The 26,374-nt window shown below is 47.9% G+C and overlaps 1 protein-coding gene across 2 annotated transcripts in view; it reads right to left on the bottom strand.

Annotated features, from left to right (window-relative positions):
* The window catches only part of GPAT2 (glycerol-3-phosphate acyltransferase 2, mitochondrial), a 101,867-nt gene extending 81,994 nt beyond the window's left edge, over positions 1-19,873 (bottom strand). The window contains exon 1 of one of the 2 annotated variants that reach the window (XM_059730556.1): positions 19,830-19,873. The gene's annotated coding sequence lies outside the window, so the exon portion shown is untranslated. The remainder of the gene's footprint in view (positions 1-19,829) is intronic. The other variant, XM_059730555.1, reaches the window with a different exon arrangement.
* Between the last annotated feature and the right edge of the window lie 6,501 nt (positions 19,874-26,374).

The raw sequence follows: 26,374 nt of genomic DNA, 5'->3' as shown, positions 1-26,374 counted from the left end.
CCCCTGCACAGAGGAGACAGGCACTGCCACATAGGGACAGGTCCTCCTCCCAGCAAGGCCTCAGGAATGAGTTTACTCCATGACCGTCACTATCAGGCAGGGCTGTCCAATTCTGGCATTCCCACCATCCTACTGTGCCCCCTGCCCCCAGTGCACAGGTGATACAAGACTCCCGGATCTCCTCCCCTCACCAGCCATGCAGACCACACTAGCACAGGGCCCACGAGCCACATGCACCAGTCCACAACCCACCAACAGAACAGCCCTGCCATAAGGGAAGGAGGTGGAAATCAGTCAGCAAGAGTACTTGGACACTTGGTCACAGAGCATCAGTGGCAGAATTAAGGGCAGGGGGTACCCACTCGCAGCAGAACCAGTCATCCCCTCCACCCCCAGTGTATTTGGCTCCTGACCTAGCAATGGTGGGGCCAGTTGGACGAGACATGTTATTTTTAAAGCAGAAGGTTTGCCAGCTTCTGCAAAAGGAACGTGGCAAGCTGCTACTTCTCTCATGTGCTCTCTCCCTCCTCTTTCCCCTCATGTTCCTTCTGGGCTCCTCTAGCTGAGACCCTGAGTGCCGTTAAGTCTAAAAAATCCTGAGAATAGCTGGGTAGTTGAGATGCTGAAACCACTGCTTTCCACACTGCCCACTCCCACCTCATTCCTCTCTCAGATATTTCTGAACATCATCGCTTGGGTGCACGAGCTGTATGATTGCTAGGGTGAAGACCGAGCCTTGATTCCATGTTTGTGCAGCAATGAACATGATGTGGTATACTGCACCTAGCAGCCCTGGTCATGAACTCAGACCACATTCCCATGTGCACAAGCATCCCCACATACCCACGCACACATCTCAGGCCACTCAATGCTGGACACAGAACTAATCTCCTTTACTGAGTGTTCAGAGCAGCTGACAGAGCTGAGAGGTGGCAGCTGAGACAGCAACAGAGGCTGGGAGAAAAAAAAAAAAGGGGGTGCAAAGCGTAGATAAGATAAGGAATGATTGAGCTGCCTGTTCCCTTGCTTTTTATGACTTGCGTTGGAGAGAGATGCAGGTGGGCAGCCCTAACTCAAAGCTAATGTCATTTGCATGTAGGTATGGACCGTAATCTGTCACACAGGGAGAGACCAAGGTACATTAGCAGCACAGCTACATGTTTAGCCTTGGATAAGTGTTTTTGGTGTGTGCAGCGGGGGTTTAGTGGGGAATTTAGAGTTTGGGAAGGTGTTAGATTGAGTTCTGCTCAGCCCCACAGGATAGGAAAGAGCGAGACCATCGCAGCAGCCTCCCACAAGGTTTTCCCTCAGTGCCACATCCTTTCCCCCAAAATGAAGCAGCCTCTGCAGGCAGCTGGTAAGGGCTGGTCTCTGTAGAAATTAACCAGCACAACCATAGGCAAATAAAATTAAACGCTGGCATAGTGATGCCAGTAAAACGCTCTGCACAGGCATCAGGCCAGAAGGAGAGTGACTTTTATTCCAGGAAGACCACATCCATGCAGGGAGTTAGGCTGGCACAGCTAGAGCAGGGATCGTTACACTGCTATAGTTCTGCCAGTCAATTTAACAGCATAGTGCCAAGTGCTTTGGCACCATGGGCCTGATTCTGGCCCCAGGAGCAGCTCAAAGGAAGGCCTGTAAAGTAGTGGAGAAGCAGAGGCTTTTTTCTTAGACAGCACAAGAAGATTAAATGCTGCTAACAAGGTACCTACTAGTTCTGGGAGCACCACTGTTTCTCTCTAAAGCCGGTGCAATGCAGTGAGTCACTCACCATATCACAGTCCCTCTCCTGCTTCTCCCTGATCCTGGCAAGACCTGCCTCGCAAAGCAGTGATGCCTGCAGACTCCTTCCTGTTGCTGTACTTCAGGCAAGTTCTATCCTCCATCCCAACTACAGAAACTCATGGGACCAAATTCACCCCTGGGCTAGCTCCATCATTTCAGTGGAGCTGGGCCCCAGGCCCAACACTGCCCTTATCTCCCACACTTGCCTCCAATCTCTTTTCCAAGCTCTTTGGGTGGGTTGGGCATGCACGGGGAGGGTGACTGCATGGATGGGTTCAACAGTGCCTCAAGCAGGGGCATTAATGCCTCCTAGCCTTGGGATGGTGTAGCAGGAAAAAGGATTTGCTTAGGGAGGCACAAGATAGAAAGACATCAGCCCAAGAGAATTTGAAGCTGTGCATCTACCAAAATGTGAGACTGAGCTCTGTTGGGAAAGGGAATTTGTCTAAGGGCCAGGCCATGACAGGACAAAGCCCTAGGGAGAAACTGCAGGGAGCAGTCTGAATGCTGGCAGCAGGATGGACTGAGATAACCCCATAGTTTTTTTTTCCCCTATCTGTCTTTTGAAGGATGCCTCGAACTCACAGTGCTGCCACTCTAATGATAATATTTGGCTTTTGCAGCACCACATGCTTTTTTCTGCAAGGATCCACTCTCCCAGAAGATGGTAGGATCGTTCAGGGGGAAAGGCTTAGTTCTGGCTGATGCATGTGGTGCCTCCATTTGTACGGGACAGAGGTGCGAATGGAAGTCAGTGCAAAGCTCAGGGGTAGAATCAGACCTTTGCGCAGTCACTAAACTTCTGCCTAAACCCCACTAAGCACCTTAGTGTCACTCAGCACGACTTGGAATGCTTCAGTGTCTGCTCTGGGCTTCTGCTCCTTCCCACCCGTCTCTCTTCCTCTTCAGTTTCTTTATCCCTCCTTTGTATTCCCTTTCCAGGGGCAACTCCCAATGATCTGCATGTTGCAGGCATCAACACCAATATCCCAGTGTCATTTTAAGTGAAGCCCTGCTTACATTAATGCAAGAGTAAGGGTCAAAGCAGCCAACACTTTCAGACAGCCCACTGCCTCCAAAGCATAGTAGATTGATTTAAGTCCCCCATTTTAATTGTAATTTAAATCAGCAAGCTGGAAACCTTGACTTAAATTGCTGCTTTTAATCTTGTTTTGCATGTGTACTTTTTAATTGTTTCCCTAAGGAAAGGTCGAGTCTTATTGGTCGGTAGCTACTAAAAAATGTTCACTTGCAACTAAATATAGATTCTGTCTTTGGGTACCTTTTCGCTGAAATCCATTTCAGTTTTAGAGTTCTGCATACTGATTCATAGTCTTTTTTTTCTGGCTTTTTATATGTTAAAAAACGTGAATGACATTTTTATTTTTTTTTTTTAAATCAAGATGAGTGTCAAGATGCTTGTGAATGAAAATTAGAACCAATTAAGAAGCAAAAAACTGGCACCCTTAAATCATTCCTGTATTAGTTAAAAATAAAATAATGGTGTTAACTGTTCTGCATATATAAAATAAAAAGAGTTGTCAGTTGGATGGCTGGAATTAAAATCATGCATTGATAAACAAGAACAGGATGAACTGCAGTTGGTGAATTGAACCGTTTCTGGTCACGTTGTCTTTCAAGACTTTAGGGCCAACAGATCTCACCCTCACACCTTGGTTTTATTCATAGGGGGGGGGGGGGGGGGGGGGGGGGGGGGGAACAGATAAACATGCTTTCCTGCTAGTTCAACTCCCACTCGGTTTCTGTGCTCTGAATGAGCTAGGTATTGAAGTGAACTAAACTGAATCAACTGAAAGGAAGAAAAGATTCTCTCTGTCTCTGCAGAAGTGGCTGTTGCTATCAAGAGCTGGTTTATCACTTCTGCAGACCTGGGTTTCACCTGCTTAGCCAGTGACTTCCCCTTCAATTCACTGGTTTGCCCTTTGAAAAACAGATGGGAGCAGACTGGGTCAAGGACTTGAAAATTACGTTTTAAAAATCCATTCTGGTTGTGTTTCTAATCAATTTACACCTTCCCTGCTTAGGCAAATAGCAGCACACCTACGAATATCTGGGAGATTTTCCACCTCACTATGAAAGCTAAAACTTATGGCGTGACCCACAGGAGCACACCAGACAAGCTGTATGTGTCTTAGACACCCCTGAGAAAAATGATCCCTCTCCCCCACCTCAACAGGTAGGCAAGATGCAGAAACTGAAGCAGAGCAGGATGGACAGGGCAGCACCAGGAAGCCTGACCTAGGTCCAGGTGGCCTGGCTCAATAATGGAATCAGGCCGCCTGTCTTTGTGTTAAGTGAGGGTGGTGAACTACTGAAAGCAAGGAAGCAAAGCACCCTCAGCAGGGTGAGCAGATGGCTCCCTGGGGAAGGGAAGGCAAGGAGCCTGTTTATGCATGTGCCTGGCCTTTTTTCCAGGAAGGATGTTTTCTCTCTGCTCTCACTGCATTCATATGCAAGAAACTGCACTGCTGAGCCCTCTGCCCCCCCTTCTCCCTCCACCCCACATCACTACATCATCTAGACACCGCACAACTATTCCCGTCAGCCTTTGAGCAGCTGTTTGAGATCAGGCAAACACATAGCATGCTACCAAGAGGGGAGAGGGAATGACTCCATGTCCTCAACAGAAGCAGCAAATGTAGGAGGTGAAGTTGCTCTTCACATGTGAACAGTCTTTTGGGTCTTCCCGCAATCCCGTCAGGATCTCTTTCTAGGCTAGGGATCAAGGAAGTGATGGGAATCAGGGTTCAAATTACACTTTGACTCTTGAGGGGGGCGTGGGGGTCTGCAAAAATAATTACACCGGTTCAATGATTAACAAGTCCACCTAAGTGAAGGACCAATCCAATCAGAGACACCCCCCCCCCCCCCAAGTTGATTTTCAAATGTTACGGGTGGGAATCTCGTCTCTTATGGGGAGGTGGGCTCAGCCCCCCCAAGCTCCCCCTTAATTCACACCCTGGCTGGGATCCTTGGAAAGCAGGGTCACAAAGCGGCATCCAACGGGGGCAGCAGCTCATTGCAAGCCCAGCAGCAGCTCCAGTGCGGAAGCCTGTGTGGTGGGTCAGGCAAGGGCTTGGGACTCAGAAGAGCTCAGTTCCCATCTCCCCTCTGCCACAAACTTGAAGTGGCCTGGGGCAAGCCACTTTGTATACAAGCATCTCAGGACCTGAACCCTGGCCCTGTCCTTCTGGTGTCCAACAGGAGAGCAGCACTTCCCCACTGTACAGGTCACACTTGACAGCTGAGGCCCAGAGGAAGAACAAGCGCACAGAAAGACACGGGCCAGCAGCCTGGGGAATACAGCCCTTCAGGAAGCAGAAAAATCTCCCCTGCAGGCCCACAGCCAGGGGGACAGGTGATAGAGATGCTCATCTTGTGTTTTATCCTGCAGAAATACCACTTGAAGAGGAGCTGGCAGCATGTGGCCGAGCAGTTTCCAGCATGTGAACCGGTGAGACAGCACATGAGGAAACAAAGGAGCTGAGCCCAAAGTTGCTGGCTTTATGCCTCTTGTCCAAGTCACCACATGCCCTGAACTCTAACCCCCTCCCATCCTCCATGGAGAGGTGGCAGGGCAGATGTCGTTCTCCACCCGAGGCTCCTGTAGTGTCTCTCTTAAACAGGTTGCTCTCCCCCAGGCTGTACTGACCAACAGGTTTCACAGACACTACAAAACTAAAATGGGAACCATGACAGAGGTCAAAGTCTAGAGCAGAGGCTGGAGTGGGGGGGAAAGCACCCTGGTAAATGGCTTTCAGAAGAGACCCGAATGCTCCCTTCTATCTCATCAGGCATCCCACTGAGACTGCACTTAAACAGGAAATACCACATCCATACACACCCTCCTCATGGCAGTAGCAGGCACTTGTCCATCAGTGCAACATGTGGGGTGACCGTGTTTTGAAGCACATGCTTTACCAGGGAGCTGAGCACAAGGGTTTCCAGAGGTAGGAGATTGCAGGGCCCTCACAGCAGGAGAGGGCTACACCCCTAGCTAGCAAGAAAACACTTGTTAGAGTGGCTCTGAGCTGCACCCTGGAACAGGGATGGCAGGGAACAGGGGCTCTGCTGCTGGTCTGTAGCAGGAGGATAGAGCCTAAATTTTGTTCGTGATCAGTAGACCACGATCAAGCTGTGGAAAGCACTTCTAGGCAAGGGGTTGGGGCTGATGGAAGAACCCACAGAAAGAGTCCAGAGGGAGGTCTGCATTTGGGTACCATCCAGATAAGACTTCTCCACACTTCAGCATCTTACCACCTCACCGTTTTTGGCAGCCCTGCACAGCAGGGCATGCAGGCCAGAGGTCAGCAAGGCTACCCAACAGTTACCAGGGCTTCTCTTCTCTCCATTCCCCTTCGCAGAAAACCCTCTCCCATTTCAGCTCCAGCACCCTTAGTCAGCGAGCCCACCAGGGAAAGGGTAGCATTCAAATTTCCAAACTACTTCAACAGGCCTAGTCCCACCAAGGCACCAGGCCTTGCAACAGACCCAGATGCCAGCTGTGCCCCCTCAGCAACACAGATCACAGCATCACTGCACCAAACAACACTGGATATGACATAGGTGGAGAAGCAGGTAAGTGAATCTTGAATGTTATACTTGCCATCACCTGCTTCCAGTGCCTCTCTGCTGTCTACACTGGAACCCTACATGAAAGCATGAATGGACATGGACCCAACATCAGTTCCAGAAAGAAAAAAGAGTCAGTGGACGCCACTGTAATCACCCTGGACATCCAAGCACTGACCTCAGAACAACTGTTCTTGAAAACAAGACAACTTTAAACAGTGACTTGAATGCAAAATTGTGAAACAAGAAATCCACCCCAGGGTGGATTGTGATAGGTATGGTCTCAACAGAGACCCTGGATTCTTATCCCATTAGCTGGACTCACTTTTGTAACTCTTTAAGGAACATCGGGGTTAAATGCTTCCATTTGATCTCTCCTCTCTCAGCAGTGTCCCCTCCCCCTTTCCCTTCCTCTCTTTGCATTTAAAATGACCCAATTCCTTTCTATTTAGTACCCCTGATCTTTGCAAGTCTGTTCATAGCATCTGGCTAGCCTAGGAAAGCTCACACCTCTCTGAATTGAACAAGTTAGTCTATAAAAGGTGCCTCACTGCCCTGTCTTCAGGATACAATTCTGTCTGGATATTAACACGGTCAAATCAGCTGACTCTTGGCAGTAAGGAGTTGTGGGTTCAATTCCTGCTACTGCCTAATTTGCTGAACAACCTTGAGGAGAGCCATTTCACAGCAGTCTCAGCTACCTGACTCATGGGGGCACTGCAAGCCTTAAAGGAAGGTTTTGCCAGGCAGAGAGAAGCATACAACATATCAGAACTCCCCCCATTACCATGGGCAAAACGCAATAGGAAATTAAACCCCATGATGCGACATATCTGTTCCACCAAGCTACCAGGCAGATCATGTGCCACAGCACTGCATGAATCAGAATACATTTTAGAGAGTGTTTTAGTCAGGGAAGCCATTTCAAGCAGATGAGGATCCTTGGAGCACATTTTGGCCAGTGATCACATTTAAAAAACATACTAGGCCCAAGTTTTCTCTGAGCCATCCAATGATTTAAGACCCCTTTAAAGAACTCCAACTTCTAGAAAGCACTGAACAATTGTCTTGTGGACTGTGTTTCTCATGCTGTTGCCTCAGCATTTTTCTGCTAGTCTTGAGGCTTTGGCAGACCACAGGATAAGGGAGCACCTTGAGACTAACTGATTCAGAGAGGAATGAGCTTTCAGAGGCCACCGCTGACTTCTTCAGATGCACAGACTTGCAGAAAGCAGAAGTCCTAAAGAGAAGAGAATTTAAATACAAAAGGATATGGGAGAGGGCACTGCTGAGAGGCAAGGTGGGCTGAACCTCAAATCGGGAAAGACAAGGCCATTAACACAGAGGGCTGGAGGAGTTATAAAAGCTAGCCACAATGATGCCCTGCCTGCCTTCTGCCCAACTTCAAACTACCCACTGAACTCTGTGGTTCCCCAGGCACAGGATGCTCAAGCTAACTAGTGTAATTACAGAAGGCAACCATTGCCTCTGGACTGCAATAAGAATTACTGTGGCCATATTAAGTTGGTTTAATTTTTATTCTGTTGTCGGGATTAGGCCACTGCTCCATGTTTACCCACACTGAAAGGAGCCTTAACACGTTAACTAGATTTCCAGTCACTCTCCTGCCCGGATCAATATTTAGGTCCCTATTGGCTGTAGGTTGGCAGAGGTGGGATTATGTGTCTCCCAGGTAATGGGTGTGACTGGCAGGTGCCAGAGTCAGACCCACTAATTTTTCTTCATGACCACTGGAGATTAAAAGAACATAGGTGTTTTAAAGTAAAGACCTTATTAAGATGACTCAAACTGCCATTGCATGCATCAGAGCCTTGGGAATCAGGTTCATCACCCAACACCATTGCTCCAAAGCCCAACAAATTCAAGGGACAGATTCCTATTAGCTTCAATGCATCAGGTCTGCTGGGCTTGACCGTTGCCCTCTAGCAGCTGGTCCCAGAAACTACAGTCTGTTACTATCCCAAGCCGGATGCACCTTTGGTCCTGGGAAGTCCAATGCTAGACTGTCTGGGTATCTACACACTCTCCAGACTCTGGTAGGACCTAGTCCCTTCTAGCACACATAGGTGATTAATCTAGACTCCAGTTTCAGCTTCTGGTTTGTATTTTGCATTATGGAGCCATCTCTAGAAGAAGTCTCCTATAGAAGGCCTGCTCACTCCCAGGGTTATAAAAATGGCAGCATTTCAAGTGCAGTTGATGCCAGCCTTCAACTCCCTGCATGTTCAAGGAGAAAGCAGCAGCTTCCTTGATTAACCAAGACCAGAAAAAACCTCATCCCTCTGGATTTAACCTGGAAACTACATTAATGGAATGAACATCACTTCCCACTCGCAGTTGGATCAGGAACAAAGCTCAAGTCTGGTACTCCTGCCTAGCCTGTGGAGTTTCTCCAACAACTCAAGAAGCAGTTGCCCATGCTTTTTATTTATTTATTTATTTTTAGAGACCTATGTCTGGGGCTTATTCTTGCTGAGGACTCCTGTAGTACAGGGGAGGGAGCACAGCACAAGGATACCCATCTGCTCTGAAGAAGCATTTTTACTAATTTCTCCTTAAGAAGGGTCATGGAGACCATTGAGATCTAGTCTGACTTCATGCATAATGCTGCTCAGAAGCTCGAGCTGAATTCTAAACATGATTTGAATGAGAACATCCCCCCTCCATTTAAAGATGTCCAGGAAGGGAGAATCCAACACACCTCGTGGCAAACTGCTCCAACAGCCAGTTACATTGCTGGAAAATCTGCAACTTGTTGGTCATCTATACCCACTTACCTTCCACTTCCAACCACTGTTCTGCTCCTGGTTTTACCTTTGTCTACTAACTTGCATCCCTTGCATCATCTGTATATTCCCTGCATAAAACTTTATGGGCTGATCAAATCTCCCCTCTCCCTTAAAATAAACAGATTGCAGTCTAGTTACACTCTATGGTTTGCTTTCCCATCCTTTAATCATTCTTGAGGCCCTTTGCAGAACCCCCTCCAGTTCCTTCACAGTCCTTCTAGAATTATGGACGCTGCGTTCTCCTTGTAGTACCAGATACAGCTGGAAAACTACCTCCTTACTTCTAGTCAATGTGTCCCCACTTGTGCTTCTGAGGAGCACTTGAGCCCTGTTGTGATGCCATGACCAATAAGAGCTTATGTTCATGGATCCCCTGTCAAAAGCTGCCATACCACAGCCTTCCTAGCCCAGAAAGCCCTTCTCCTGCAAACACATCTGGCACTGCTCTTGCCTTTTGCTTAGCTATGCTGAAATGCATGTTATGTTTGACTGTGCCCAGCTTTACCAAGCGACTCAGGTCAGTCTGGATCAGGGGCCCAGCCTCTACATTCTTTACCATCACCAAAGCTTGCATAGCTTTCAGCAACAGATCCCAGGCTCCTACTGGAAATGCATCCACTGGATTCCCCATTTATAATGGTATTGAGACTTACCAGTTGATCAGTTGCCAGTCCATTTAAATTTGTATCATTCTAGCTCCTTAAAATATCATGTGGTACCCAGTCCAATGCCTCACGAAATCCAAGTGTATTGGACCAATATTATTACCTTTACCCTACAAACTTCTGATCTCATGTTAAAAACTAAAAATAAAAAAAGCAAGCAAGTTTGACAACATCTATTTTCTATAAACCCCCTGTTGATTGGCATTAATACTATTAACTTCCCTGAATTCTTGATCAAGTCAGGCCTGTATCAGCTTTTCCATTATTTTATTTAGGATTGATGTCAGGCTGATAGGCCTGAAAATTACATATTTATCTATTTTAAAACACTAGAACATTAGCTTCCTCCCAGGCCTCTCAAACTTCCCCAGGGCTCCAAGACTTATTAAAAACCAAAGCAAAACCCAAACAGATCCAGTGAACTCCTCTGCCTGTCTTCAACACAAGTTCTCCAAATCTGCTGATTTTATTTAAAAAATGCCCAATTATGGTTTTTGAGATATATTGACAACACAAAAACATTAGAGCTCGTTAGTCAGTTCATTTGTCATCTTTAAAGCAGAATTTGGGTATGGGTTTTTACAGAGATGGCAGGTTCAGCCTTGGCGAACACACCTGAGCAGAGGCAAGAGCCCCATCTCAGAGTGGCCATCACTAACTAGATGCAGACAGATCCCAGGGGGAATTTTCATAAATGTTCAGCACCGAGTTCCCGTGGCTGCCCAGCAAGGTTGTTTGTTGTCCTTTGTTGAGCAGCTTTCCTAGGAGCAGGGAAGAAGTCTGAACTCTGCATGAATTAGCAACTGGCACGTCTCCCTTATAAACTTATACCCTCTTGTGCCATTGTCTTGTATGTTAGAGCAAGGCTCATCAGCTGGATAAATTCACCTAAAGACTCCATGAAGAGGTCCTTGGAAGCAAGACAAGAGGAGCATAAGAAGCAGGTTAATTCAATTTTCTGAATGCTACTGTCTGGCAGAGAGCACTGCCTAGGAAAAAAATGGGAAATTACCTGCAAAGATAATGACATTTTATTTCTCCCAGACATCAGGGACATTACTTAGGTCAAACCCAAGGAGCTTTTACTGTGCTGGTTAATTGTGCCCCGGGGGGAAGACACAGCTCAAAGCGGCTGCTTTATAACCCACTCAATGCAAAGGTTTTGCTTGGAGACGAAAGCTTTACTTCTTCTAGGACTTCACCTCAGTCAACTCAATTCTGTTTCTATCTGCAGAGCCCCAGTTGCTGGCGTAGGGGCCCTCACGGCTGCAAACAGAGTGAGTCACTGAACTCCTGGCACTGGCCTTCCGTTGCCCTGTTCCTCTTTTTGGGCTGAGCTGTGCTGCCCAAGGGTCCAACAGGTTGTTTTAGACATAATACCATTAGGCCGTGAACAAAGGGGAAGAGCCACCTGCTTCTCCCGTCTCACAGGAAAGTTCACTGCCATCTCTTCTCTACAGCATAACATGGCTCTGAAAACTTATTCACACCAAGCCAGTTCTCAGCAGGTTTCAAGGTATTTCTCCAAGGAGCTAAATAGCATTATCCTTCTTTTGTGGATGGGGAAACTGAGGGACAGAAAGGAGAAGAGGCTTATTAATCCCTGCCATGCCATCACTGGCTGATGGGGCAGGAATGAGTCCTCCATTTCTCTGTTGGTGGCAGCTGCCACCTCCATCTACTCTACGGGATTGAGACCAACAGTAGTGCCTTGCCTACAAAGGCTTCTAATGGTCTCTCTTGAAAGCCCTCTTTCCCTTGCATTGGTTGGTTTCTAGTCAATGGCTTAAATTGGGTAGTGACAGCCAGAGTATGTACCCAGGTATGGCCAATGCTTCCATCTGATTTCAGTGGCAACAGACTGCTGGATAGTGAGGACTTCTGTCCACTCAACACCCATAATCTTCCACACAAAATATTTCCCCCACCCCTTCTGAAGGCATACACTTTCCTATATAAAAGAACTGGTAGATCTCCAACACTCACAGCCACATGTTTACATCAAGGCACTGGAGTTGAAAAATCCTTAGTTTTGTGAAGAAGTGCCTTCCTCTGAGCCCCAGGCCACTGTCTGAAGTGAAGGCCTTGCAGTTCAGCTTTTGTCTGACTTGCTTCCACTGACTTGGGTTTGAACAGTAAGAGCCACAAACATGCACCCCACAAGCTCCTTGGCTCTATTCCCATCTCTGCCACAAACTCAATGTGTGACTGCTGGCACGTCTCTTCTCTGGGATACAACAGCTCATGAAACAACCCACTCAATAGGTCCTGAATTTCAGAAGAGATGTCTGGAGGTGACAATCCTGGTCAGGGTTCCTAGGAGCAATACTTATGCCATCAGAACTACTTTCTGCTCTCCTGAGGATTTGGCACAGGACTTTAGTGATCCTCATATGAAGGATGTTATAGAAAGGCAGAGCAAAAGGTAAATTATAGACCATCAGGTTAGCAGAGTACCAGGCCATTAGAGCTTCTGGCAGAGTCACGGCCCAGAATTAATTATCTCATTCTTCTATAACACTTTCCAACTCCGTACTTAATAACTGAGGTTAAGCCTCACAGCACCATGGAGTGGGAGAAGGTCTCCCAATCTGGTGCTAATTGGAGGCACTGAGGGCAAGGGACTTTCCCAGCACATCAGGGGTCAAGATGCAAATGAAGCCAGCAGATCCCAATTCACATGGTTTCAGCTGCTAGACCATCCTCCTCCACCTCCTTCAGGGGACTGGAAAGACACCAACTCTTACCTCGGTGTCATTTCAAGTAGACTGCTTAGTAATTACTCCCCCACACCCACACTCCACTCCTATTTCCTCACAGCCCGGCCTAGGCAGAGACAGCCCTTGGTCTGTGCAGAAGAAAATGGCACATCTGAATCGCTCTGCATTTGATTCCCTGCCAGGAATCTGTGCTGGCAATAGCAAGTTGTTGCTGAATAATTTTTAGCTTTTTCTGCAAAAACAGCCCTCTTCTAAAAGTAGTAAACAAAAGGAGATAAAATAGGCTGCCTGAAGATTAACTGTTCAAGGAACCAGGCAGGAAGGCTCCACTGAGCAGGCACTCTTTGCCATTAAACTCTAACCCCCCCCACCCCCAAACCGAAGTACAATGGCCCCATGATTCAGGAGAGACTTCCCAACAGCATTGGCCTGCAGGAGGATTGCTAGGGCACTCAAGAGGAATCATGGAACAGAGCTGGGGGAAACCATTCGATTTATCCCAAGGCACCTACCCTTCCTGCTGGCAGGACTCACAATGCACTGCTGCTCCAAGTGGGACATTTACCCAAAGTAAAGCAGGGCAAAACAAAAACATACCATATTTTCTGGCATACCACCTACCCCCAAATAAGACGCTTTGTTTTTGAGAAGTCAGAATGAAGATGAGAAGGGTTGGTTTTTTTTAGCGTTATGGCAGGGACACAGACAGGGCCATCCCTAGAGTACGGTGAATCAAGGGGACCACCCCAGGCCCTGCACTTTGGGGGGCCCCGCACTTCAACATCCGAGGGTTGTGGCAGAGGTGCTACCTGGCACCTGCCCTGTAGCACAGTCTGGCCCAGAGCCCCTGCAAGACTGCCGGGCACCAGAACTCAGCTCAGGGCCCCCCACTGCAAGGGCATCTCCAACCCAGGCCAGCCCTCGCCACATCTGGCCCGTGCTGCAGACAGTCCCCCGGGACTGGCTGTGCCAGCAGCACCCTCAGCACCAGGATCAGGGCTGCCACCTCCATCCCGCTCTGCAGCCTGTGCCACCCAGCTCTCTTAATGGGGCCCCACACAGGCCGATTTGCCCCGGGACCCGCACCCCTGTAGGGTCGGCCCTAGACACAGAACCCAGTCTTCAGCACGCTCACCCCTCCTTTTCCTGCTCAGGCAAAAGCTACAGTTTTGCCCTTTCACAGCTGAACTGTCAGCAGCTCTTGGCAGCTCCACCAAAAGCTGTAGCTGTAGCTGCTGCTGAAGACTGGACTCTGTGGACAACCTAAAAACAGCCTGCAGAGCTGTTAAATAAGAGAAAGAGAGACCAGGAGTAGCTAAACTGCAAATGCTTCAGCAAAATTGCCCAAAGGAGGATTCCTTGCTTAGTGGAACATCAAGACCATTAAAAGAGAGAGTGGGTTGTTAACACCTGTTCAGCAAAGAGCAATTAGGAGGAAGAAGTAGATTTTGATCAGCCATGAAGAAAACTGACTTCCTTAGCACTGTCTGAACAGAAGCACAACTGCTGCTATTTTGGGTGGAAAATCAGTTGCCTTTCCCCCTCCAACATACACCCTAACTTTGGAAAACTAGTTTTGGGGAGGAAAGGTGTTTGTACTTTGCAAATAAATATGGTAATTAAATAAAAATGCTAGTTATAAATATTTTTATTTAATAAAAGTCAAGGGGTTTTGTCCTGCAGGTTTCAAAAACTAGACTCTCACAGAAAGTTGCCATTAGAAAGTCATGCCTTTTGTCCATGCCTCACCTTCTTTCTTGCCCTATTTTACTCCTCCAAAGGGAAGGGGAAGAGAAAGGGGTATGCCTGACACGAGATCACAGCTGGGTACAGAAAGAGAGGCGCAGGCAGGAAAAGGGAAACTGCTTCATCCTTCTACCTCTCCAAGGCTTCATTACAGACCTTCCTGCCTGCAGCCTCCTCCTGTTCCCATTAAAACATCTTCAGGACAAAATTCCTCCCCTGGAGGGCAAACAAGCCTAGGCCCCAGCCACAGAAGCAGATTTCTACCATTCTGGTGTATGAAACATTTTGGTTGCAGCCCATGGCTTAGTTCCAGTTACAGCTACCCCAGAGGTTAATTAAAAAATGGTTCCAGCTCCTGCTCAGCAGAGTTGCAGCTTGCTCAGTAGACGGCCAAACCACGCCAAGGAAACCTGCATACAGGGGAGGGATACAGAATCCTCAAGAAACCCCATAAAGTTCAGTAGGGACCGGCATCCCAGCCAGCCATGACCAACACCCCAGCCTCTGCTTAGGAGGGACTGACAGCTCCTGGTGACGGGGATGGAAGGGAGCCTGGCTTCCAGGCTCATTCTGTGCCTAAGTCTTCCTACACCCCTCTCCCCCACATCCATTCACAACAACTAACTTTGCTCTGGGGCAAGATGGGAATTTGGACTCCACATTTAGTCAGCACTAATGAGCTCCTTAGTGGAGCCCACTCCAAATGAGGTTGAGGCGGCCAGCATCCATCTCTCAGGGTGGAAGGGGGCCCCCATAGAAGTTACACTAAAAGAAGGAGGGATTGTTGGTTTACAGAGAGCATCTTACAGCACCCAGGAGCAAAATAAGCTGAGCCTATTGCACTGGGGCCTGCCAGAAGCTGCCTCAACTTCATCACTCACAAGCCAGCCATGTTTCCAACAGCTGTTATCAGGAGAAGGTTGCAGCAATTTCCCTCTGCCTTCCCCTCTCAGGTTTCACCCCTCCAGCTGCGCTTACCGTATGGTCAGCCAGTCTGGACAACCCTACAGCCATCTTGGCAAGCCCTTCTAGCTGCAAGGCCCCACTATAGCAGGCTTGAGAACTTCATGGGCTGGGGGTTAATCACATGCCCTCTCCCCATAGATGCCAACATTCTAGTACTCGATGCTCTGAAGTAACCCAACTCATCACCTCTGTAGAGATGAACGCTCACAGCCCCCACAGCAGTAGATGAATGGTTTATGCCCAAGTGTTGATGCTCCCTTGGCAAGTGCATGCACAGAACAGTGCATACCCACGTGCACATGGAATCAGGGGCCATTGAAAAACTAGGCCCTCTTACCTAGGGTCCGAGAGCCTAGATTCCCTAGAACTGGCCCAGCAAAGAAGTCATCCTTTCTTTCAACACAACAGAGGTTACACAGTCTGCAACTTTTATCTTTCTGCCAGCAGCATGGAAAATAACTTTCCACAGCACATCCCTACGTCATGGAGCTGCTAGCAGCAGCCAACACTCCTGTCCCCTTCATCCATCCACTCCTGCGGGAGATACACATGCCAGTGACTGAGAAAAGTATTTGGCCTCCATCCCTTGGTTGTCTCCTGGGATTTTCTAAAGACTCAATAATGGCTCCCTTGGGTCCACACATTGTGTTCTGAAGGAGGATGTTCCCTTCACTCCTTGGGAAAAGCTGCATTTTCCATCCATACTTCCTAAGCCTTATAGGAGTACAGCTTAAAAGGCCTCCATCAGGTGCCCCACAAGAACAGGAGCAGTACCATATGGGGTCAGATCAATGATTCTTCCACCCCTTTTCAAGAAGAGGAGGAAGGAAGATCCGGGTAACTCTAGGACAGTTAGCCTCACCTCTATCTTTGGAAAAACCTTTGAAAAGGATCACATTTGTGGGAGTCCCACAGGAAAAATGCTGAAGGGCAACCAGCACGGGTTCATAGCAGGTAGACCCTGTCTGACTAACCTTGTTTCTTTTTATGACCAGGTCACAAAATGCTTCGTCCCCTGTGTCTAGGTAGATGTTATCTACCCGAATTTTAACAAAGTCTTTGATATGGTATCTCATCCTATTCTCATAAATAAACTGAGACGCTGTGATGTTGATGCTTAGTCAGATGGGTGGCAAATTGGCTAATGGAATGCACCCAGAGAGTGATGGTGGACGGGTCAGCATCAGCCTGGAAAGATGTGGGCAGTGGAGTTTCCCAAGGTCGGTCCTTGGCCCAGTGCTGTTCAATGTCTTCATCAGTGACTTGGATGCGGGTGTCCAAATTCACAGATGACACCAAATTATAGGGTAAAGTAAACACTAGTGGGCAGGGAACGAATCTAGGCGGCTCTGGACAGGTCAGAGAAGTGGACAGAACAGAATCAGATGCAATTCAACAAGGACAAATGCAATGTGCTGCACCTAAGAAGGAATCACCAGCACACTTACAGGTTGAAGGATGACCCTCTCAGCAGCACTGTAGCAGAAAGGGATCTCAGAGTCATAGTTGACTCCAAGATGAACTTGAGTTGTCAATGTAATGAAGTAATCAGTAAAGCTAACTGCACTTTACCATGCATTAGTAGGTGCATCACAAACAGGTCCAGGGAGGTGATACTTCCTCTCTATGCGGCACTGGTGAGGCCGTAGCTGGAGTACTGCATCCAGTTTTGGGCCCCACACTTCAAGAGGGATGTGGATAACCTTGAGAGGGTTCAGAGGAGGGCCACTCTTATGGTTAGGGGCCTGCAGGTAAGGCCCTATGAGGAGAGCCTGAGGGACCTGGATCTCTTCAGCCTCCACAAGAGAAGGTTGAGAGATGATCTTGTGGCCATCCACAAATTCATCAGGAGGGGAACAGCAAGGAACAGGAGATGCTCTGTTTACCAGGGCACCCCTTGGAGTAACTAGAAATAACAGACAAACTGACAGAGAGCAGATTCAGGTTAGACATCAGGAAGAACTTCTTTATGGTGAGGGTTGCCAGAATCTGGAATGGGCTTCCAAGGGAGGTGGTGCTCTCCCCTACTTTGGGGCGTCTTTAAAAGGAGACTGGACAAATGCCCAGCTGGGGTCATCTGACCCCAGGGCTCTTTCCTGCCCATGGCAGGGGGCCGGACTTGATGATCTGCTGAGGTCCTTTCCAACCCTAATATCTATGAATCCATCTAGCTAAGTATCCCATCCCTGCCCATGTTTTCCTATGTGCATCAAACCCAGCCATCTTCAACAGTGACAGAAGTGGATGCTATAAAGGGAGAGCACTGAACTGGTTACATCTAGAATGATTCGCCTCCATCACACTCACCCTGGCATCCACCATCACTGGTTTGCAGGTACCAAAGGACATACCCCTGACTACTCTGTTTAATAGCTATTAACCAACAGTGAGAGAATAAGAGCCATAAACAAAATACTTAAGGGCAGGGTGAGGGCTGGGCTCTAGCTCTTGAACTCACATGGTAACTTCCAAATGACCTAGGAAAATACCCATGTTTTCTAGCATAAAGTGCACCCCTGAATAGAATATAAGGCTTGTTTTTGAAAGGCAGAATGAAGAAAGAAAGATCTTTCCTTGAGAACCTCTTCCAGGGCAGATGGGGGGTAAAAGAAGTGTCCACAGCCATCAGCTAGGGAGCCTAACATGCAGTGCACCTACAGTTTTCCTTCCCCCAGCAGAGGCTTAAGCAGCAGCAACCACTGTTCCTGGGTTTTGTCTCTTATAATGCTCATCCGACTTCCAATAGCTGGATTCTGGGAGAAGTGCAGGAGGTATGCAAGAGAATACAGTAGGTTTCTGTCACCCACAAGGGTAGAAAAGCTTAAAAACGCGACTAAGCTACAAGCAAGGGGGCAGTGTTAAGGTATGGACAGGCAGGCCTTCATTTCTAGTTCTAAGAATGTGTGTGAAATTCTTTGGGCTAGAAAAATAAGCCAGGAACTTGAGGCATACGGGCACTCCACCCCATGGCTGGAGAGCTATACAAGCAAGCTCTCAAGCTAGAGGGCACCAGCAGACTGGTTTTTGGGTCACTCCTACTTTTAAGGGAGCCTGATGATTAACAACTGGCACTCTCCCATACCAGAGAAGGCAGCATGCCGTCAGCAGGCAGTTGGCATCTGCTGAAAGGTGGCAGCTGCCACGGACAATCAAGGAGTGGCAGGGGCAGGAGGATAGCTCTCTTCATGCCTTCCATCCTCCATCCCCTGAACAGAGGGGGGTCACCCCTGTACAGAATCTGGAGCAAGGGCAGTGCAGCTGGACCAATCCTGATGCCAGGATGGGTGTAGGTGCAGGGAAATGCTTCAACAGCCCTTGTACAAATCTGTGCCCTGATCTCTGCAAGGGGAGGAGGGTGGGGTACAGAAGCAGATATGCTACAGTTTAAGCCTGCCCAGAAGAGCAATTCCAGACTGCCCTGGGATGAGCTGTCAATCAGGGAACCAGTGCTCTCCTTCCTTTCCCCTGGGAGAGAGGAGGGCAAAGGATTGTGGGATACTGGTAGCCCTTACCAGCCAAGAAGCATGCAGCCTTCAGTTAGTGCAGGGAGAGAGAGATTTTCCTGGTTGGAAATGCTCTATTTTTTAGCCAGTTCTCTTCCACAAGAAGCCACCTGAACAGGTGTATACTTTTTTGTGCTGGAAGAAAGGCTTTTCTCCTGGCATAAATGTAATGTCTGTCCATAGGCATAGTTAGGCAAGTCTGCAAAGAGCCTGACTCTCTAGCTCAAAGGGGCCACATTGCAGCTATGTGGGTTGAAAACACTTAGGCCCCTGGCAGATGTTACATGCATCACATGATTAACACATTGTTTGCACCATAAAAGTAAGCAACATCACACACACATACACTTGGTGGTGCACACAGCCAAGAGGAGGCTGCACATTCTGCATGGAAACTTTTGTGGTCGTTTGTATTGTGCTGCAGTCTGGACATGTAACATGCCTGAAAAGGCTGCAAGTGTAGCTGGGCTGCATGCACAGTTTAAGAAGTCCCATGGGACCACCAAAAACTGCACATGGCTTTGACTTTGCAGCTGGCAGGGGTGGGGTGGGCCATGCAGAACTGCATCATGTATGGCTTTTTAAACTTTCCAGTGTACATGGAGCCCAGAATCATGATCTTAGGATTCATACACAATGGCAAGTTGAAAGGGCACAGCCTTACAGGCCAGGTCCCCAGCAATGTGATTGGGACCCAATCCCCCCAAAAAGTCACATATCCTGCCACAGCAGGTGGAATGCATGATTGCTAGGATCTGATCAGCGCCCAACAGTTCAGATGAGTGGGTGGGATCATGCTGGGGAGGAAAAGGTAATGCCAAGGGCTGCCCAGGTAAGGGATGCTCCCCAAGAAGGAGACTCCCTTCTCCAAGATATTCCAAGGGAAGGGAGAGCCTGCTGCAGCCACACTCCTCATGCAGAACACTTCAGGCCACACTCAAAGGTAGGCAAAATAGCAGCCCATCCTGAGACCAGAACAAGGCTAGCAACCCACAGCCAGAAACAACTGGAGCAGGGGGAACTTAAGCATGATCTTACCTGCTATCCTCACAGACAGTCCAACTACCTTAAGGAAAGGCAATCCCCCACAGCCACTCCCATTTTATACTCACATCTCATGTCAAATCATCCCCAGCTGGACTTCATCTTGCAGCTACCAGGGTTAGGGCAGAGAGATCTTAACCATTTCCCTACCAAACAGCACCAATAAGCTCTACCTCTCCATGGGGAAAGCATGTATTTGTATTTCATCAGGGTTTGGGGGCATGTTTCCAAAACAGGAAGGCTTGCCAATGGGCATATGATGTAATAATCTCCCCTGCATCAGTCAGTCTGCATGGTGAGACTATAACACCCCTGCCCCTGGCAACATGCTGCAATGATCAGGCTCAAAAGCTTTCTCTGTAGCCTCTTACCATCAAATATCCAGGCAGGAGAGCTGGGTAAAGGTTTTTCTCAGGAATCAGTGATTTCCTGTAAAATTCAGTTTCAGGTAGATCCAGAGGTTGGGTCAAATCCAGCGGATCATTTGGGCTAGGGAAAAAGAAAACCAGAAGAGCTGGGCTGTTTCAATCTTTCATTTCAAATTGACAGTGTCGTTTTCAAGACATTGATAATGTTTCATATCTGGAAAAGACATACAGAGGATAAAAGAACCTGAAAATTAAGCTGAAATTAAGGGTCCAATTAAAATAAGCAGAGAGAGACATAGTTAGCCATGTGGGTCTAAAGTCAGGCAGAAACCAGAGTAGATTTGCACCTTATATCCTAACTAAATTAGAGATGCATACGCTTTCGTAATCAGCAGCTTACTCCATTGAATACTAGTTCATTTCATGTCACTGAAACCGTTTCTTTTTTTCCTTTTTTTGCCTGTTTGCCTTTTTGGTGTTTGCCAAGTCAGTGAAAAGAGTTGGTTTCAGGGCAGCGCAAAATGCCACTTTTTCCCAGCGTTTCATTTTAGTCAGGAACTGAGAAACAAACTATGTGCCTAGCTCAGCTTGGTCACTGTGTCTCAGGCATTGCTACATGTGTGTCTCTTCTCTAACATGGGGTTAAGCCCAGCTCCTGTCACTGCAGGGATGCTCCGCAGCTGAGCTCAATGCTATGGAGCTGCGCTGGGAAGCCTTGCCCAGCCAGTGGATGTCTGTGGTTTGACCCCCTGCAGTTAGATTTTCCTTGAAACAGTTGTATGGGCTGAGTCTCTGATCCCTTGGCCTTGCTGCTGCAGATCTCAGGCACTTTGGCACAGAAGCAGTAACCGTGGGCTGTAAAATGATGCGACCAGACATTTTCATCTTATTCCCCTCTCCTGTTCTCTGGGCTGTGACCCCCATCACCAGACCCAGCAAGAGAGCACTGGACAGTGCTGCCTCCTAATAGGGTATGTCAATTCCCCGTTATTGAACTAATCAACCTGTTGACTGTTAATAACCGACGCCGATGAATTTAGTCCTCATCAACAATTCATCAACTTATAGGCAATGGCTTGTTGCAAACATGGCTGTTATAACTCATAGCAATCCATATTTGGCATAAAATCTGGTCAGCAGAGTCACATGTAATTGTTTGTGTCCCCTGATTAGATAGCTGAAGTTTTAAATCCCATTTATCTGCTTCATAATGTTTTAGGGTTTCTATTGCCTGGGAAATTAAATGTGTTTTTCAAACAGGTTTCTGGTGTGAAAAAATAAGCTTTTTATGCCCTCAGGTATATCTTATGTATACGCCGCCCTCTGCCTCGGCCAGTGGGAGGGATTTCTATAGTGTCTAAGTCACTTAGGTGCTTCTGACAACTTCCCACAGTACCCTCAGCCCTGTTTGGCAAAGGGGAAACTGAGGCACAGCCCAGTGAAGCATGCTGAACAGTCACACAGCACATCAGTAGATGGGAACCCAGGCATCCTGATGCCTTCTTCAGCTGCTCAGCCCCCGTGGTTAGACATTCCCTGGCTATTGGTTGCTATTAGCAGTCCCCCTGTTCTTGCTTTCCATGAATATTCCTGTACCTACAAGCTGGCTCACCCCCACAGGCAGATGGAAGGGGATCGCCCACAGCAGGGAAGGGCCCTGACAGGTTTTATTTGTTGCTGGCTCAGCTTTCACCCACGCCTTCCCAGTCCTGAGCCCCATGAGTGACTCATCCACCAACACTGTCATTGCTGTGAACCCATCCCTTTCCCCCACCCTGCACCATCCAGTATTCTTCTGGTCCTGGGGGATCTGTGACCTCCCTGTCCTGTGAAAACACTGAGGTCTATGCTGCTCTCAGCCTCTCCAACATCTCTAGCCCTGTACCAACCAGCTCTACCCATACTCTGGTCTCCATTGCTCTGAATTTCACTCCCCTCTGCAGCCAGGGACCTGGTCATAGCCTCACCTTCTGTGAATCCATTGTAATGTGTTGTTCCCACTGCCATCAGTTCCAGCCTCCCCCCCCTACCTCCCCCCAAACAAGCACCCAGCAGCAACCTCTCAGTGCTGGGAATAGAAAGAAGGCTTTGGCCTCTGGCACTGCTGATCCCCGCTCTTCCAGTAAAAATTAAACTCATTACAGCAGCGGCACAGAAGATAAAGGGAGCAAATGAAACCTGTATTGATCTTTTGTGCAGGACACGGTTTAATATCCGCGTGTGTGTTTACGCTAGATAGACATCAACCTCTGACTTCCCCTGCTCAGCTCCCAGGACACCAACTGGCTCAGACTAGGCAGCAAGTGGAAAGCCAGTCTCTGGCTTAACTTCTCAGCATGCCACAGGCTGGGTGATTAGGGTCAGCATCTCATGAAGTCCCACTAGCTAGAAGTGAGCAATCACAAGGGCTGTGATCCATATGATAGCACCATTTTGGCAGTACCTGGGTTAAAGCCATTATATGCCCCTAGCCCTGCTCTCGAAAGTGGGGGGCTATTCAGATTTGGGCCTCCCCATTACTAAGGATCATCACAGTGCCTTTTGTTATATGGACTTCTGCTTACAAGAAGCTCGGCTGATGTGGCCATTTCACACGTGTGGGGATCTGGGCCTCTAATTTTGGACCTAATTCAATTGAATACACTACACACCCACATGCCAGACATATTCCCAATCCACTCTCTCTCCTAGGACTGGGAACAGGGTGGTCAAGAAGCCACTGACTCCCTTACATGCGGCCAGGTATAAAGTACAATATAATGAGTTTTATACAGCAGGGCAAAGGGGCCTCTCTATAAGTGATCGGAAAACCCAATCTTTTTTCTCTAGCCTCATCCAAGGGGTCAGGCCCTGGGCCCAGTGTTGTTTAACATCTTCATTAATGATTTGGATCAAATGCACACTTAGCAAATTTGTGGATGACACCAAATTGGATGGAGTTGCAAACACTCTGGAGGGTAGGACTAGGATCCAGAATGACCTGGCTATAGACTGGAGAAACAGTCCTCAATCAACCAGACAAGATTCAACAAGTGCAAAGTCCTGCACTTGGGATGGAATAATTGCATGCACAAATAAAGATTGGGAAATGACTGGTTAGGTTGCAGTACTGCAGACAAGGACCTGGGGGTTACAAGAGACCACAAAATGAATATAAGCCAACAGCATGCTCTCATTGCAAAAAAGGCCAACAGTATCCTGGGTTGTATTAAAAGGAGTCTCACTTAGAAATCAAGGGAAGTGATTCATCTACTCTATTCAGCACTGGTGAGGCGTCAGCTAGAGTGTGTGTCCAGTCTTGGGCCCCTGGCTTCAAGAAGAATGTGGACAGATTAGAAAGAGTCCAGCAAAGAACAACAAAAATTATTAAAGACCTGGGAAGCATGAGGAAAGGCTTATTTAGTCTGGATAAAAGCAGACTGAGAGGAGATTTGATAACAGTCTTCAAACACCTGAAAGGCAATTATAAAGGGGATGAAGGTGGGCTTTTTCTGTAGCTACAGGGGCCAGAACTAAAAGCAATAGACTCAAACTATAACAGAAGAAATTTAGATTGGAACAGAGGAGGAACTTTTTGACTCTGAGGCTGGTCAAGCATTGGAAGAGGCTGCCTAGATGGCAGTTTTGTATATTGGATGGCTGTTTTATATATTGCAGTGATTCCCAACCAGGGTGCCACAGCACCTTGGGGTGCTGTTTGGGCCCTGTGGAGTGCCACTCAATATTAGCACTATTAGGTGTGCTAACACCTACACATGATTCACAAGATAAACCCAGAGAGTTCAAATAGGAATCCCTAGCATAAAAAACATTCTGACTTGTCATGATCTCTCTTTGTACCAGAAGAATTGCTTTTCCATAGTCAAAAAACAAGTAAAAGCTAAGAACTGGTATTTTCTGAGGAAGGGGTCTTGAGTCTAATGAGAAGTGGCTTAACTCTAACAAGGCTGAGAACCACTGACATACTGGAAAATGTTTTATTTTTTTTTAGAAAACGGCCTCTTTCCTGTACAATTTCTCATCCTGGCAACTCCAACTTGTTGATGAAGAATCAGATCCCAAAGGCTGACACGTTCTGTCAGTCAAAATCTTTGCTTTTCACTGAAAATTCTCATTTTCTATTAAAAAAAATCAGTTTTCTTTTTGAAAAACCAAAACCGGTTACTCTATTTTTTTACACAAGCATTTTTGGAAATCAGGTCATTCTCCAGGTTCAGATTTGCACTGACAAACCAGAAACATTTTCCCTTTTTTAAGTACAGCTTTGTAAAACTACCTGCCAAAAGGAAATGACATTTTTGACTATATCTAGTAACAAACCCTGTCCAAGGCCTGACTGACAGGGCCTGTCATACATCCCCTGAGAAGTTATATTCATGCCAAAATCATATCAAAACATCTGTGAATAAAGGAAGGGGAGCGAGTCAGATGAGAGGGACCTACTGGTTCAGACATTGAAGTAGGGGGCTCGGCTCACAGGAAACTTAATGAGAAGGAAGCTAGGAGGTGAATCGACTGCACAAACTCCCTCCCTTACATAACTGCCGTCAACTCACCCCACGGCTTGCCTCGTATCTCTATAATTTCCTTGTATAGATAAGCCCTGCTGCCCGTGACTCAGTTTCCCTATATGCAAAGTGATGATAATGAAGCCACTTCGTTCTACTTAGTGGTTTGTGATCTAGCAGTCAAAAGGCTTGCTTCAGGCATTAGCACCTCAGGGTAGGGGCACTTCTGTGCAGCCAGGGGCACTGACTCCACCTCCTCTCTCCACCTTCAGCTTATTTTTGCTCCTGACGGCTGCAGCTGATAAACCCTGAAATTAAACAGGACTCTCCCGGGATATTTATATTTCCCAGACCCTTGTGTGGCACACGCCAAGATAAATGCATTACCTCCAGGCCCCTGGGCAGCTGGGAGGCAAGGGGCTCATGCAGAAGGGAGTGCTCATGGCTCTTAATCTCTCTCTCCAGCCAGTGGACAGGGGATCCAGCCAGACTCCAACCTACTGCACCTCTCCTGGGCAGACCCAAAGGGAGATATTTATTCATGCATGAAATGCTCATGTAACCTGTCTACCCCCTCCCCCACCACACACACAAATATATTGAGTACAGAGAGGCTGTGAATCTTGTCCAGGGCACAATCTCTATATATAGATATTAGAAGCTTTCTATGGAAATTTCTGATTCTGTTGCCCCTAGACTCTTGAACCCTATTCCTGTCTCTACTACTGACTTCTTGTGTCATCTTTGGCTAATAAGTCCCTGAGCCACAAGGATGTCCTAGATCACAGGGGCAGCAGAGATGGTAATATGGATCCTGTGCCTGGCTCTGACTGTCAAACTGCCCTCTTCTCCAGTGCTGAGAAAGGAAACCCAGAGGCCTGGTTCCCAGCCCCTTGCTTTAGCCAATGGGCCCCGTGCCCCCCCCCGGGCCAGGAACAGAACCCAGGAGTTCGACTCTAGCCCATCTGACCATACTGTGGCCACCTGGAGTCTGCCACCTAGATGCAAGGGCTCATCCACCCTAGGGAGGTCCATCTCCCATGAAATGGGAGCAAAGAGGACCTGGGGCTTGCTTTCCCCATGTCACTCCTGAATTTTTGTGGGAGAAAAATGCGCCCCCCTCCCCCCACCGGCACAGGGAAGGTAGTGGGAAAGGACACACGAGGCAACAAAGGCAATGGCCAGAGTATGACATGGATTGTGCATCTTGTAGAGCATGACAGGGGTTGTGTGCTTTGCCTTAGTTCATTTGAGACCCTTTCAGCCCCTTCATCTTGATTACAGAGAGCTGTGCACCTGGCTGACAAGTTAATAACACTGAAAGCACTCTCTGCTCCTGCATTACAGCTGGGAAGCAAGGGGCTTTTCAAACTGTGCCTGGATATTCCTGCTACAGTCTGGTCAAGCTGGAGATGCTGGGTCTTCTCCCTGCTGCCATAGCAAGCTGCGAATGCACGGGAAACCATGCCGGTAGCCAGAGGCTGTCACAAGTCAGCAGAGAGAGGGAAGTGGCTAATCCTCTAGAGAAAGCAGCCTGGCTAATTTCCCCTAATTACCTATGACATTTCCCCATTGCTTGGCAAATTCTACTGTAGGTGAGAGAGCAAATACAGGCCATGAGCCAGAAGCCTGCCTGGGCCAGGCTGCTTTACTCCAGTGTCAG

The sequence above is a fragment of the Alligator mississippiensis genome, chromosome 7 (genome assembly GCF_030867095.1).
Source record: "Alligator mississippiensis isolate rAllMis1 chromosome 7, rAllMis1, whole genome shotgun sequence".
NCBI classification, from domain to species: Eukaryota; Metazoa; Chordata; order Crocodylia; family Alligatoridae; genus Alligator; species Alligator mississippiensis.
The sequence above is the reverse complement of the archived record's forward strand: the minus strand, read 5'-3'. Positions and strand labels throughout refer to the sequence as shown.